Raw genomic sequence first — 14,594 nt, 5'->3', positions numbered from 1 at the left:
CATCATTACACCGGCACCACTTTCCTAGTGTCCTAGTGCCTTACATCAATTCGGACATTCAGGTTATGTTGATGCAATTTATATGGAAATACCACTACTGGCTTTTCTGTATTTACCCCGTATCTGTAACATTATACTAAAGGTCGTAGTGTTGTTTCTTTATAGTGGCAAATAACTGCATTGCCTTCACACTTTTCAAACACGACAGTACGTTTATTACGTCACTGTGTGAGCTCTAAGTTTCATCTCCACTAGTCCCTTCTTAGCTTGGTCAGCATTTTCGCTTTGATCTATATGAAAGTCATTTTGTTGAAGGCAAATACATTACTAGAGTCCGACTTTGATTAGTCGAGAACAGTCGGTTGGTTATTTTTTTTTTACTTTTTGAATGAATTGTGGTTGGGTCTAATACAATGATTAGTATAATCTCCTCAATACAGAGCAGTAAGTTCAATAAACTAAAGTAGATCCCACCCAAAACATCTACACGCTATTGGCACCAAGTGTTCTTTCTGTTTAGACATTTTCATTGTCGATTTCACTCGAAATTTGTACCCTATTTGCTATGTGAATTATCTTGACAAGATTTATGCTTGTATTGCTTTTATGTGAAAGGGAGGTGTTTACATTTTAACCTCCAACACGCCCACGTAGGTTTTGAAGTGGTCAAAACTGATGACGCAGATCTTTTATACCAAACACGCATGAGTATATTTTTGAAATACAGGCTACTATAATCTGCACTCCAAAATACACGCATTGATCCAGACACGTGTCAGCATGATGCTGTAAGTATTAGCTCTCGTCACGTGATCTCAATAACGTATGTTTAAAGTTTGTCCAATGGGTCCAATGCACTTGTCGTTACAAGTGACACACACTTTCAAATTCAGCGTAATGAAACATTCTAGTTTACACACGTTGTACACGTCACATGGAATACACAACAAACACGACCCCGCGACTTTGTGATTTAAATGCTTGTCCAGTTTCATGGTTATTATGTTGAAATTGTTAGATATTATTATTATATTAGAATATAGTAATAGTGAATAACAATAATATATAAGGTGTTTACATATATCAATTCACCGCCATGGTTTACGCATCATATTTTGAGTAGATAATCAAGTGTCTAATACAATGTAAACCTACCTTGTGTGGAGCTGCAAGAGTGACGCTTGCCATTAAAATGAGGACTACCCAACACAACATCATTATTGACTCACTAATTAACGGAAATATAATGTTGAAATTTCTTGCAACTCAAACACAACACACAAAGCAAACACACAACTGCCAGATTGGACCTGCTGACCTGCTGTTAATCAATATAAAGGTTTGACTTGATGACGTCTATTCTTGTAGTAATTACACCATCTGTTGTGGATAATATTTTCACAATTACCATACATGGTATGTCGTATATACTCAACGTTCAACGCAGGGGTTTCAGCAGCTCAGATATGTATGTATAGGACAATAACAATGCTTTGTCTAGGGCATCTAATAAAAGTATGCCAAGTATAATCGCCAAGAACATTAACTATATTCCAGGCTGGAATGACCATGTAAAAGACTGCAGTGCTATGCACGGGAAACATTCCTTATGTTTGAGCATATGGAAAAGTCTCGTGTCAATTTCAATATTCGCTAAGTGCATGTAGACATAATGAGAAACAGGCTGAGCAGGCGACAATGTTAAAAGAACAGCTAGTACAAATTCCAAAAGTTTCTGCGGGAAATGTTAGCTCGTCTAACAAAACAATGCCACTGCCTGCTTCGGTTTGTGATTACCACGGCTAGTTGACAACATTGTTATGTGGCGTAATTAATTATGTCATTCTGTGAACGATCACAATAATGGCGCATATGTGTCCTAAGTCCGGAATATCGGATATTGAATTTAAACACGAGAAAAATGTTGTACAATCAGAAATTAAAAATATTAATAAAAAAGTAGGGCATGATGGTATAGTTGCGGAGAATATGATACATTGGTATTATCATTTTCGTCTTGTTGTCATTATTGTTCACTATGAACAAATGACAAATTGGCATTTTATCTCTCCGTTTATTGAATGTGTATGTAGATGGATTAAGCGATCCCTGAGTGAAAAGATGAGTTGTTTGTTATTTGGGCGGTTAGTATATAAACTACCCAGTATATGCAGATGACGTTGGGGTGATATGTCCTTCCATTAAGGTTCAATTCTTTGGTTGATGAATGTTGCATATATGCAACTATTTATAGCATTATTTTTGAACCGAAAAGTCTGTTTATGGGAATCAGTGTATTCCTAAAGTAGTTTTACTCATATTTGGGTAATATCCTGTACAGTCGTAGTGAAGACGTCGATGATATTATTCGACAGATTAAATGTTGTTTTGCCAGGGTGAACAGCCTTATTCACAGAATTACCCAATGCTCACCATCTATCAAATGAAAGCTGACATCCTGTTCTGTAACGCACTGTTATCACCTGTGACCTGTTCATATGAAGGAACAAATTAATCCTGTTCGTGTTGCATACAGTAATGCACAGTACTAGGTTGACCTGTGCTTAATAGTTGTAGCTCGTAGCGCTATAGTGATTGTAACTATCTTAATCCCAATAGGCAATGAGATTGGTATATATATGTTTTATAGTTGTTGGACAAGGTCATTGTAGTATGCATACTTACCTATTTTTTTCACTCCTTTGACGTTATACTTATTTTAATTGTATGAAATAGCCCTCGAATTAAAAACACAATGATAAATATAAACCATGCACTGAATCATGACAGTAAACGTGATGATCGTAATGAAGTGATGCATAACATGTGCTCATTTCTAAATGCCACACAGGGGCTTGCATAGCTACTGACATACGAATAAGTGTGTCAGTCTTGCCTTATTTTGTATAAAACTTTCTAAACAGGTCATCTCTTTCAATTCCTACTTAACTCCTTCCTCCATGAGTGGTATAAGTCTGTCCTACGCCCTGTCAAGTTCGGTATTTTAGGACGTGTGGTCAGCTAAATTGAGTGGTAACTTTCGTTGATTAATTAATTGAGGTCGGCTAAAACAAGTTATATAAGGCGAGTATCACTTGTTGTGCGATTGCATGCCATGCATTGTCACAGTGCTGTGCATATGAACCTTTCTGAAAATATTTCTTTGGTATTTATGAGATTCCATGTAATTGGTCAATGCATAAACAACTCTTCCAATTCTGTGATTTACACCCTGTTAATTTGACTCCTGGGTTGTGTGCAAAAAACTGTAGGAGAGTTGTGATGGGCACTGGAAAATCAATATTGTTTGAAACACGACTGATCACGTCAAGGGCACATGTACACAATTTAATGCTATGAGATGGTAGGATTATTCTTACCAAACAAGCCACACTGTGACTACCCCAGATCATTCATCAAAACGAGTAGAATGGTAACCTTCTGAACCTCTACGCGGACTGCCTGTTTGTAATGCTATATGATAATGATAGACCAACTATCACATAAAGACAAATAAAAATTACTCTAAAATAACATTTGGTATTGATTTTTCTGGGGGGGGAGACACATAAATAATACTCTAAAATAACATTTGGTATTGATTTTTCTGGGGGGGGGAGACACATAAATTCTTTCTTCATTTCTCGTCCCTCAACACATCATATGAGAAACGATGGCCCAAAGAAGTTAGCATTTTCTTTTTCACGTTGCTGTCTCGATAAACATTATTAAAAAGAGCAGGCAGCGCAGGATTCAGAGGGAACAAAGTCCCGTTGCATCAGCACGTTGTGGAACACGGACCATTTACCTTAATGTCACAGTTCAATTTGCGTTCAAATGATACAGAGTGTCATGGATCGTTCAAAAATACCACTAATAATACTAGTTGTATCTTCGCACTTTACCAGGAAAACCACCGTGTCGACCACTCATGTACCAGTGACCAGTGTTCGGGCGAGCGGACGAAGTTTTTAATAAGCCACCGAGAAAAGAAAGCGATAAAAATGTAGTCGTTTTCCGGTCGGAAATTAAGCGATAAGCGTTCTATTAAAAGCGATAGAAGGTTGGGCGAAATGAGTACTATAGTCCGTGTATAGCTTGGCAAGGGTCGTCAAGTAGGGAAATGATAGAAAAATTTGGTTGTACACGTAGTAAATGAATCCTGAGAGGGATCAGCCCCTTATCGAGGAAAATGTGAAATATCGTCGATTTTTTTACATTCTTGAAGGCTGTCTGTAAAATTACAGTAAATGAAGCAAAAAGCATGCGTTAGAGACAGAATTTGGTTTTTCCAGTACTTAAGCCATATACTTTACTTATCCACCTTGGCTACTCTATTGACATTGACAGTTTATCCTATTGATTTAGTACTTGAGCTGACTGATAGACATATCAGGGTATACATATAGTAAAGGTGATGCTGGTGGATGTACACATATAAAGGAGATAATATTTTGAAAATAATATATGCAGTACAGCACTTTTATTGATTATTCACATGTAATCGAGGATATTCATCACAAAGATAATTCTAGTTGATGTGCGCATAAAATTGAGGAAATCAGCACATTTATGTAAACTGTTTGTTTTATCATGTCATCAAAACTAAGCATAAAGAGCTCAGATGTCCATTTATTAGTATGATTAGTAAAGCTTTAGTTTATTAATAGTTTAATAGCCTGGGACAGACATACTGGCGTGCAGTTTTATATTGACCAGTTTTTCACGACGCTTTGTAACAGCTGAATGGCAATTGGTATTTGGTAAGCATTGTATGAATAGGGAATTTATTTCTAGAGTTTGGTGGTACATTTATGAACATATTTAGCCAAAAAAGTGAAATATGGATATTTAATTGAATGTGAAGTAGCTGAATTATATTCAATCTTAACAGAATTAATGTGTGATATATATTAGCATAGAACATGTAGAAATATATTTGACGTAAACCAGCACAGAAGAAAACAAACTATATATATCAGCTATTATAAACATTAGTAAACAAAGAATTATGACATAGTGTGTTAACTCCCGCCGTTTTTTCAACATATTATTGAAACAAAGAACGCACTGTGGACGTGTTGCTCTGTAAAATAGAGATTAAAAATGCATCAGTTATCCCCTATTATCTTACTTGTGGTCGCTCTCAAATTTACTGTATTGTTTCCGACCCCGTTTATTTTCACCTCTCACTAGCAGCTCATTCCGACCGCACACACTTGCCCACTGTACTTTCTGATCTCCTTCTCATACTAATGGTCTCTTTCCACCATCCTCATTCGCTTGTAGTCCCTATCAACCTCCCACCTTTTTTTAAATCCCATGGTTTTCCCGTGCGTATATGGCCTCTCCAACTCCCCTCTTTCACGTAGGAACCATACCAGCCTCCCCTATCTACTTGCAATCGCTTGCCTACCATCCTTATCTCCCCGTCTCACGTGCAGTCCTTCCACTCTTGCTGACCATTTTCTCCTAGCTTCCATCTTTACTTACCATACCTCCCGGCATTCCTTTCTTGATTTGCCACCCTTTCCTCTCCTGTCTACTGCCACTTTCAGTCCATCTCCAGCTTATGGACCGAACCCAGGTGCTCGTCCTTAATTGTGTCAATCAATGTGTAGCCTCTTGTGTGTGTTTTTGAATAAACTCTACGTAATTATGCAAACCTCTAAAGACGCTTACATTAATTCTGTTCTCATATTTATATCTCCATGGAAACATTTAGGATTTTTTTTAACTATCGTCATCCAGTGTCAGTGAAAAAAATGAATAATGTGGAAACAGTGTGTATTCTAATACAGTAAAGAAATTACAGTACGGTACTTCTATTGCATATTCACATACAATAGACAATAATGAGTGAAATATATTTTAGTGTGTGTGCAGATAAAATGTATGTGAACTATTTGTTTTATCTTGTCACCAAAACTTAACAGATGTTCATTTATTGGCATGATTAGAAAAGCTTTAGGTAAATAATAGTTTATAATAGCCTGGTTCAGACATTCCGGCGTGTCGTGTAATATTGACCCATTTTTTACATAGTATTTATAACAGCTTAACAACCTTCTCAACAAATAGTATCTGGTAATATCGTGTGAATATCGAATTTATTTTTGAGTAGTTTTGAAAATAAATGACAATATTACCCAAAAAAGTGAAATCATTCTATGTTAAAACCAAGTTATTTGATTTAGTAAATTAGCAGAATCATTAACACTGTTTAAATTTGAAAATCCAACAACGTATTTTTGACATACACAAAAAATATAAAAATATCAGTCATTATACACATTAGAATACCATAACTTATGGCATCGTGTATTAACCCCTGCTTTTCTGTCATTGAAACAAAGCACGCACATTGTATATGCTGCTCTGTGAAATCAAATCATATTAATGCAGCAGTTGACTGGCATCACGTGATCCCTTCCCAATCGTACTGTATTGTTTCCGGCTGTTTATCCTCCTTATCACTAGCAGCTCCTTTTGACCTTAACAGCTTCTACAGAACTCATACAATTACCCCCTGCTCTTTCTGTTTTTCATTATAATTTTTGAAAAATAAAATATTCAATGGAAATACTTAATTATGTAAGAGAACCAATGTATTTTCTATGCAATATCAGTTTTATTTTTTCTATTAATGTTTTACTTTTATTTAGTTAGTTTTATCATTTTATTTTTTATTATTTTTTATTTTTACCATACTAAACCCTCTGATGGTTTTGGTTGTGTAATAAAGTTATTATTATAATGTTTTCTCCTATCATCCTCTTTCTCTTGCAGTCTCTTTAGTCCTCGCACAGTTATTTAGTACCATTTACCATGTACCTCGTATTGCCCGGCCTCGTAACGCTTTGAGAAGTGTGTTAGGGAAATAATTTACCGTATCACGCCCGGCCCAGCGCACTCGGTTTTCGTCAATCAAAACAAAACGCGTCATTCTAAATTACGTCGTGTGTTTCAGGTCGCAAAGTGATAAACTTGTTATTACACTTCCAAGGTGTGTGATAAAACCTTTATGAATTGACTAGGCTTTTGCTGTATTGCGTCTTACGTTGCACGACCTTGGGACGCAAACACATATCAAGTCCAAAAAGATTATCCCAGCCTTCTGCTTTCAATGCCAGTCTACCAATCATACTGACTGCCACTCCAATCACCTCCTATCACTCACGGCTCTTCTTGACTTCCCGAAATGATTATTACACCTCTGCATTTACGGTCGTTATTCACTTTACCTCTTGTTCATTACTTTATATGGTTTTTCCCTCTTGTTTGCTGCCCTTCTTCTCATGCTTAACAACTCTCCCCGCCTCCTCTTTTTTTTACTTACTTCCCGACGCCCCCCTCTGTTACATATGGTAATTTTCATAATCCCTACCCGCTTACGGGCTTCCCTAACTTCTATATACTCATAATTTACCCTATCAGAAGTACAAATAGTTCAGGTCATTGTTATATTTACCTATTTTAGACTAAACAATCTTAACATCAGGTAGTCACATCAATTGGCATTCAGTGATCATTGATTTGTTATTAAATGTAGTTAAGTACCAGGACTATAGTCAATATAAACACAATTCACCAGTGATAAATGGAATATATCATAGAGCATACTAAAGTGTGTCTGATGATACACAACACTGACAATTTAATAAATTGTTGACATTCCGGTTCTCTCTTTTTACTTATCTTATCCGAGTTAACATCCCACACGGAATGCTGCTGAAATTATATCATTATTTGAATTGTATACACTTTGCTTTGTACGATAAATGTCACATAGAAATGGTGGCGGCGATAAAACATATATCTTTGACCACGGCGGGTTGACTCCTGTGTCAAACAATGCGTCACTGTTTTCTTAAAACAACGCTGTAAAAATAAAAATAAAAATAATTTATCAGGTTGCTCGTGTATGCTTCCTTGTGTATGTTTTGATTATAGTGTCCTGGTTGAAAATAAGAAAACAACAGCATGTGTTTATTCGGGAAACGCCACCCAAATAAATCGTTCACTCAGTATAGACGGTTTAAATCAGTTTGAATGAGTGTGAGACCAATTCAAACTTAGCTTAAACATGTAGATGGCAATGTTTCGTACAAAAATTGTAATTATATTACTGTATACGAATAATAGCCGCATGAGTGTAATGATAATGTTCTTTTTAACAAACGATTACATTGTAAGAGAGATAGAACTCCTCGCTTTTTAAAAACACAGTCTATGAAGGAAAAACTATTTTGGGGTATTTCTTCGCTTAATAATGTGTTATTAGTTGCGCATACGTAAAATACAGGGGTGGTTATAAAAAGAGTTAGCGTAACCAGTGTTATCAACAAATATACCAGGCCTCTGCGATGCAGTGTTGTATTTAATGATGTTCAGCATGCTTTTTTTAAAGTGAGGTAGAGTGGCATCATATCACTTAATATATCCGGGCTAAAAATTTATAAATATTTGTGCAATTATTTTATTGTTCCCAGGCCTATAATTAGATTTTTTGCCTGTTGGGTGCAATTGAATAAAAATTTAAAATTGAATTAAAAAATTAAATAAATATAATCACGAACTTTCCATACCGTACAGATTCTATGGCTAAATAAACGTTACAAAATGTTTTCAAACTCGGAACGCGTCTTTGCAGTTTGACTTTATTTATTTATTTATTTATTTATTTATTTATTTATTTATTTATTTATTTATTTATTTATTTATTTATTTATTTATTTATTTATTTATTTATTTATTTATTTGCATTTGTTAATTTGAGAAAAAAAAATAAAACTTATATGAACCACGATATTTAGTATGGTGACATTTAAGTATCACATTCATAAAGGATTATGAAAATTAAAATAGCACATAACATTCAACTTATTAGCTCTGACTGCATTGTCATATACATGATATCAGCGTAAGTCGATGCATTTTATATTCGAAGGAAAGAATTATCATTATTTTTAGATGATTTATGCACACTTCTATTTACAGGGTTTGAAGTAATATGCCAAAAACATAGAATAAAGGATGCTGACAGTCTGGTGGAACATTCCTATCACTTTTACGGGAGAATAAACTATAGTTTGTCTATTGGATAGAAGTAGAGTGATTTAGTGATTGGCATTTTTCATTTGTATATTATTTTTTGCTGTTTACTAACAAAACAGAGAAAAAAACTTTGTGAGTGGTTCTCATTTAGCCATTTAGCCATTAGCCATGACGTACAGCATGACGTCTAAATCGTCTGCATCCCTAGCATTTGATCAGTACCGCCCCTCCTTTCCTGTATTCTGTCAGACTAGGAATGGAATCACTGTTACCCCATCTGGTATTCTGTCATTACCAAACCCTGCCTCCCGCTATTCTGTTGGTATCTGCATGTCAAATGCCACTTTCCTGGTATTATATTGGTACCCCGAGTCCAAACCATCTATCAGATATTCTGTCAGTACCCAACTTTAGACCCCAACTCCCTGGTACTCTGTCTAATTACACCTTAGTTTTATTCTGTTGGAACTCTCATGACCGAGCCCAACCTCCCTGATATTTTGCTGGTAAACTGCGCCTCCCTGGTATTCGGTTATCCTCCAATACCAACCCCAACTCCCGGGTATATTCTGTCCGTACTGATAACGGAGGTAAATTACGACCTTTCAACTCTGTTATGATGTAGAATTGACTTAAGCCTCGTTTTGAGATGGGGATTCCCCAGCAGATAGTTTTTTCGGTAGATATAGTTAATCTGTGTACGGCGTTGAGTATTGTGATTATGTCGAATGAATAATACATCAGTTACAACAATCTTGTGGGTGTCAAAGTACTTATTTATACCGCCTATCCGTACCCACGAAGTCAACCCCACTTTCCCTGGCAGAGACTGCTGTTTTTTTCTGCAGTAAAGCATGCTAATGAACTTCTCTTGAACGATCATTGCAACGTGTTCGACATTGGCCCCATTCAACGCATGTAAAACATTGTTAACACAAAATTCAACAAGCGACGTGGACGGTTGTAGTCATTGAAGTAATGTGCCTCTTGTTCTGAATCCACCACAGTTTACCCGGAATTTGATTGTTGGTGCTCCGCCGGCAATTGAATATTTGACCCAAAAAGATCGACGTTGAAGGCGAACACATTTGCGTTTTTGACAAAACAATTCCTAGGTTTTGCTGAAATGACTGAAAATAGTTAAATAGTGGGTAAAACAGTGTCGTGTACCTGTATAGGTCAACCCCTATTGACAGCAGGTTTAACCCTTGTAAGAAAATCTGATATGAATGCCATATTCCTCTCCTTAAAAATTACTAGTGTCACTTACACGTGCAGTAATTACAGTAATAGAGCTTATTGTAGTTACGTGTACGAGAGAAAGTTCCCGGATGTGTGACCTTTAAAGGTCATGCATAATTTCAAGACTCAAAACATGAATGGTGATGACGAATAAAATCAGTCTTCTATCAAAGAGAGCTGTTATATGAACCATCTCTTTCATATTGCGTTATGTAATCAATCATTTAATTAAACGTTCGATTTGGACAAACGAAAGTAAAAAAAATAGCGCAGACATCGAAATAATTTATTTCTTGTGTTTTACAACAAATCACTGAAAAGCAAGAGTATACTACAAATATCACAATATGCCCGACTGATTGGCGATTGGTTACTAAGGTAACCATTTTTTTGGGTGTTGCCATGGCAGTTTTTTTTTCGAATTTTTCCACCTTACTAGAGTGCAGGTGTGACGAACCTGTCAAGTTTGATAAGCCGGCTGGCTTAAAGGCTTTGTGCTAGAGCTGTAAATATTTTTTTGGACCAAATTCAGGAATATACCTAATGAACTTATTTGTGATATATCCGAGATTTTGTCTAGCAGATTTATACAAGTATACATTGCATGAAGCTACGGCCAAAGACAATTTCGGCTGTTGTCATGGCAGCACTTGGACACATTTTTTCACCTTTCTATAGCACAAGTGTGACCTACCTTCCAAGATTGACCAGTATTGCTCCCTGGCCATTATCATAGAAAAGTTAAAAAGCCATTTATGTCAGTGCCAATGATTCCAATCCTAGTTCATTTGGTATTCCGTCATTACCAAATCCTGCCTCACGCTATTGTGATGCCACTTTCCTGGTATTCTATTGACCCCTGAGTCCTGGCAATTTCCGTGATTCTGATAACGGGGGGGAAATTACGACCTCTGAACTCTGTTTTGATAATGAGTTGACTCTAGCCTCGTTTTGCGATGGACATTCCCCGGCAGGTATTTTTTCGTTAGATAGAGTTCTTATGTGACGGTGTTGAGTATTGAGTATCTGTCGAGTGAATAATACATCAGTTACAACAATAGGTGTCCAAGTACTTATTTATACCGACTATCAGTACCCACGAGACCAACCCCACATTCCCGGGCACAGACTGTTGTTTTTTTTCTGCAGTAAAGCATGCTAATGAACTTCTCTTGAACGATCATTCGAAAATGTTCGACATTGGCCCAATTCAACACATGTAAAACAATATTTGTTAATACAAAATTCGGCAAGCGATGTGGAAAGATGTAGTCATTGAAAGAATGTGTCTCTTGTACTGAATCCGACACAGTATAGCTGAAATTTGGGTGTGAGTGCTCTGCAGCCAGTTGACCCAAAAAGATCGACGTTGAAGGCGATAATATTTGCCTAGGTTTCACTGAAATTGCTGAAAATCATAAAATGGGGAGACGGTGGTGTGAAGTCAAGAATATTTGATCCACTTGGCGTCAAAACAACGGCACACACTGGTACAATGCCTTATTCTTTTTAAAAATTACCAGTGTGACTTAAGCTGGCAGTAATTACGAAAATGGCGAATACATTGAAATAATGTGATGAAGGTTTTATTAAAGTAAAATATTTTCTTGTGTTTCACAACAAATCACAGCCAAGCTGATAAGCGATAAAAAAATCATCAGGTGTTGCCATGGTAATTTTCCAAATTTTAGCACCTAACTAGAGTGCATGTGTGATGACCCTATCAAGTTCGAACAAACAAACAGACAAACGGGTTGGCTAATAGGCTTTAGGCTAGAGCTGAAAATATTTTGCACCGACTTTAGAAACGTACTTAATTTTATAAATAATAGTCCGAGATTTTGACTAGCAAATGTGTAGAAGGATACATAGAACGAAGCCAAGATCAAAAGAAGGTTTCAGCAGTTGTCATGGCGGCAATTGGAGAGAACTACGCTTTCACATTTTTCCACCTTTCTAGAGCACATGTGTGACGTACGTTCCTTCCAAGTTTGACCAGTATTGCTCTCTGCTCATTATCACAGAAAAGATAAAAGGATATTTATGTCAGACTAGAATTGAAGTCATTGGCACTATCAGGTATTCCGTCATTACCAAACCTTGCCTCCCGCTATTGTGTTGCCACTTTCCTGGTATGTTATTGCCACCCTGGGTTCTAACAATACCCAGGAATCTGAAACCCATCTATCCGTACCCAAGTTTGACCACCCACCTCCCAGGTATTCTGACAGTATTCCCCATGTCTAAATTCCACCTTGTTTTATTATGTTGGAATTCTTATGATCGAACCCAAATCCCTGATATTTCGCTGGTACCCTTAAATCCAAACCCCGCGTCCCTGGTATTATGTTAGTAACACCAAATACAAACCCCAATTACTTGGTATTCTGTCTGTACTGATACTGTCTGTACTGATAAAGGAGGGACATTACGACCTCTGAACTCTGTTATGATAATGAGTTGACTCTAGCCTCGTTTTGAGATGGGGATTCCCCGGCAGGTATGTTTTCGTTAGATAGAGTTCTTATGTGACGGTGTTGAGTATTGAGTATCTGTCGTGTGAATAATACATCAGTTACAACAATAGGTGTCCAAGTATATATTTATACCGACTATCAGTAGCCACGAGGCCAACCCCACATTCCCGGGCACAGGATAATGCCTTTTTTTCTGCAGTAAAGCGTACTGTAATGATTTGCCCCCTTTGTTGGTACGTGAGAACAGGTAACGTATTTCAAGTCAAAAGGTAGGGGTTCTTTGGAGTGAAAATATATCAGTCCGTGGGATTGGTGCAGGGTAAGGGAACTCTTTGATAAATAAATCACTTAGACACAGTTTACACTGCTAACCTCTTTTATTCATAACACAATAATGACATGTTGTACATGGAAGTCACTTGGGGTCACACGAGTCACAGTCTCAAGGTCTTGCAAAGACAAAGCCGTCCTCTGAAACCCGTACAGAGAAAGTCGCGCATTTTTTTTTACTGAGAAATTAAAGCTATACACAATTCTCTTGTTATAAAGCCAAAGTTATCTCATAGACGCTGTCCAAGCTAGTGGAGTGCAAGGCCTTTAGTTCTTCAGGGGTTGGCTTGATCTTGAGGTCTTGTGCGTGAGTTACAAGAGCTGACCGAAGAGTGCTGGTTCGTGTGCCAATTTATATCAGTTTTTATTTGTGTGGCTGACGCAAAAATGAGGTTAAATAAATCAACAAATTTAGAAATTTTATTGGGTCGAGTATAAATAAAAACTATTTGATTGGTAATGAGATCGCATGATCCGCCAAAATAGGAAATTCCTGCCAAGTGTGGATAAACGACCTCGGCCAATTAGTCACGGAGGTGAGTTACAAATATTAAGATTCAATTTCACACTTCAGCACCCTTGGTAAAAAAAACAGAAAAAAACATCATCACCTAATTACCTGGAATATAAGACTACAGTAGTCAGTTTACTTGATCAGGTCACCTTCAAGGGATGTGCCAACAAGCTTTCCCGTGACAATACTAATGAACTTCTCTTAAACGATCAATCAAACGTTTTCGACATTGATCCCATGCAACACATGTAAATCATTATTTGTCAACACAAAATTCGACATGAGCTTTGAAAGATGTGGTCATTGAAGAAATGTGTCTCTTGGACTCAATCCAACACACTATACCTGGAGTTCGAGTGTGAGTGCTCCACAGACAGTTGACGCAATAGATCGACGGTTAGGTAGATGTTTTTTGCCAAAACAGTTTCTAGGTTTGCTGAAGTGACTGAAAACCATAACATAGGGGGGGATTGGCTTGACCTGGGGTCAAACCAGCAGTGCATACCTGTATACGTTAAACTCCATTGGCATCTGGCTTACCATGCCATATTGTTTTTAAAAATTAAAAAACGCGTGACTCACACGAGCAGTAATTAAGTAATAGAACCTATTGCATTTACGAGTACCACAGATAGTGTGACCTTTAGTGGTCTTGCAAAATTTCAAGGCTCCAAACACGAATGATGATAAATAAAGTCAGTGTTCTCTTATAGAGGGCTGCGAATTGAATAATCTCTTTCATATTACCTAATGTAATGTAATTAATTAATTGAACGTTCGACTTGAACAAACAAGAGTAAATCAAAAAATAGCGCAGAATTTGAAATAATTTATTGAGGGTTTTATTAAAGTGATAATCTACCTGGTGTTTCACATCCGGGAACTTTCATAATCTACCTGGTGTTTCACATCCGGGAACTTTCATAATCTACTTGGTGTTTCACAACAAATCACGGTAATAAGCCATGCTGATT

The sequence above is a fragment of the Saccoglossus kowalevskii genome, chromosome 20 (genome assembly GCF_978046115.1).
Source record: "Saccoglossus kowalevskii chromosome 20, keSacKowa6.1, whole genome shotgun sequence".
In the NCBI taxonomy this organism is placed as follows: domain Eukaryota; kingdom Metazoa; phylum Hemichordata; class Enteropneusta; family Harrimaniidae; genus Saccoglossus; species Saccoglossus kowalevskii.
Note: the sequence above shows the minus strand (reverse complement) of the source record.